The sequence below is a fragment of the Lepidothrix coronata genome, unplaced genomic scaffold (genome assembly GCF_001604755.1).
Source record: "Lepidothrix coronata isolate B3197 unplaced genomic scaffold, Lepidothrix_coronata-1.0 Scaffold368, whole genome shotgun sequence".
NCBI classification, from domain to species: Eukaryota; Metazoa; Chordata; class Aves; order Passeriformes; family Pipridae; genus Lepidothrix; species Lepidothrix coronata.
Genome location: NW_016690548.1, coordinates 8,112 through 10,848, shown reverse-complemented (window position 1 = coordinate 10,848; position 2,737 = coordinate 8,112).

Here is a 2,737-nt window from a genome sequence, read left to right as displayed (position 1 = left end):
AGGGAACAGCCCGGGCAGGGAACGCCCCGGACAGGGGACACCTCGGACAGGGGACACTCCGGACAGGGGACACTCCGGACAGGGGACACCCCGGACAGGGAACACCCACGGGGAGCTGGGACAGCTCGGGTTGTGCGGGGCTGCAGGCACGGGATAGCACAGGCACGGGATAGCACAGGAACAGACACGGGATAGAACAGGCAGGGCTCCAGGGCAGGGAGGGCAGGTGATGCAGGCAGGGCAGGCAGGGGACAGGTGACACCCCCGGCAGCACAGGCAGGTGAGACCTCACAAAGCTCAGGTAGCGCAGGCAGGGACTGGTGCAGGCAGGTGATCCCCCGGGCAGGGCGTGCAGGGCAGGCAGGGCTCGGGGCAGGCAGGGCTGAGGGCAGGGCAGCGGCAGGCAGGTGATACCCAGGAGGTGCAGGCAGGCCATACCCCAGGCCGGGCAGGTACGGGCAGGGCAGGCGAGGCAGGCGATGCCCCAGGCCGGGCAGGGGCAGGAGCAGAGACAGAGGCAGGGGCAGGTACGGGCAGGGGCAGGTCCCAGGTCAGCCCCGCCCCCGGCCCTGGACCCGCCCCCCGCCCTCGGCCCCGCCCCCGGCCCCCCCGGCCCCCCCCGTCCCGCCGGGCCGGGGCAGCAGCGCCGGGGGCGGCGGCGCCGGGCAGGTACGGGGGGGCCGGGCAGGTACGGGGGGGCCGGGCACGACCGGGAGGGCGTTTGGGAGGGGGCCGCCGTCCCGGGGAAGGGGTCCCGCGGGGGCGCATCCCGGACACGGGGGTCTCCTGCCCGGGGGATGGGACACACACGGGCCGGGGGGCACCCGGGGATCCGCAGGGTGGGGACGGGGGGCCCCCCCGGCTCCGTCTCTGCCCCCCGACAGGGAGGGCGGTCCCGGGTGGGGCAGCGTGAGAGACCCCCCCCAATATCCCGGTGTCGTGGAGGGGTTGGGGTGGCAGATGGGAAGCGCCCCCGCCCTCACCTGCCCTAATTACCCGCCGCTAATTGGGGAGGGGGGGGCGCCATATGGCCCCCAACCCCTGGGGCGGGGGCCTGGGGGAACCCTCCGCTGCAGACCCCCGTGGAGGGGAGGGGGGCACAGTGTGGGGCGTGAGGGGGTACACGCGTGGGACCCGTGAGGGGGACACGGGGAGAACCCCCGGGGACACGGGGGGGACACGGGGAGGGGACACGGGGGAGACACGGCTGTCCCACAGGGAGCGGTGCCGGTGAGACCCCCGGCTGGGACAGGGACACCCTGGGGACACCCACCGATAACAGGGAAGGGGACCCCGGGGATGGGGACCCGGGGCGGGGCCCGAGCGGGGTCACCCAAGCACGGGGGTCCCAGGGGAAGGAGACCCCGCGGCGGTGACAGCGCTGGGGCCCCGGGGGCGGCCGGCTGGCCGGACGCGGCGGTGGGGACGCGGGGCCGGGGGTGGCAGCCCCGCTCCTCCCTCCCCCGCTCCAGGCGCCCCCCGAGGTCCCCGTGTCCCCGTGTCCCCATGGCCGCGTCCTGCCCGGCGCTCCTGGCCGCCTGCCTGGCGCTGCACCTGGCCACAGGTGAGCACCTTGGGGACACCCGAGGGGGACACCGGGGCTGGGAGGGACCCGGCGGGCGGCTGGGGAGGACCCGGGGAGGGGGCGCTGGTGGTGGCAACCACGGGTGGCGTGGACCCAGATGATAGGGAGGGACATCGGGAGGGGACCCTGGGGGTGACAGCCGTGAGAGATGGGACCTCAGGGTGTGGGGACACAGGGGACCCTGCGGGGGGACCCAACGATGTCACCTGAGTGCAGGACCACTGGAGGGGACAGCCTTTGGGGATGGGGACCGAGGGGTGGGGACACTGAGGGACACCAGTGACTCGGAGTTGGGAGTCCAGGGAGTGGGACAGGGATGATGGGGACGTGTGGGGACTGAGGGGGGGAGTGGGGTTGGGGATGGAGATGTGGGTGTGGGGACACAGGGGCTGGGGACACGGGGGACCCCGGGATTGGGGTCACCAGGGAATAGGGACGTGGGCCATGGGGACCTGGAGTTGGGGGGCCAGGGAGGGGTATGTGGGTGACAGGGACCCATGGGGACCGAGGGATGGGAGTGGAGGGCTCGGGGATGAAGATGCGGGGATGGGAACACGTGGACCACGGGGCTGGGGCCCCTGGTGGCCACACCCCCCGGACACGGTGTCCCTGTCCCCACGCGGGGCAGCGTGGGGCGACGGGTGCAGCGGGTTCGGGAACCTGTTCACGGAGATCGCGGAGAACAGCGCCCACGGCAGCCTGGTGGCACGGCTGCCCCCGCCGGGGGACACGGGGGGCACGGGGGGGCTCCAGCTCTGCCTGGTGGGCGCCGACGCCGCCTGGTTCTACCTGGACGGGCGCAGCCTCAGGCTCAACGTCTCGGACGGGCGGGCCCTGGACCGCGAGGTGATGCCACGGGGACACCCTCGTGTCCCCTGTCCCATTCCAGCCTTCCTGTGTCCATCACGTGTCCATCCCTGTCCATCCTGCATCCATTCTGTGTCCACCTGTCCGTTCTGAGTCCACTGCACCCATCCCGTGTCCATCCTCCATCAGTTCTGCGTCCACCTCCCTGTATCATCCATCCATCCATCCTGTGTCCACCTCCCTCCATCCTCCATCCATCCATCCTGTGTCCACCTCCCTCCATCCTCCATCCATCCATCCTGTGTCCACCTCCCTCCATCCTCCATCCATCCATCCTGTGTCCAC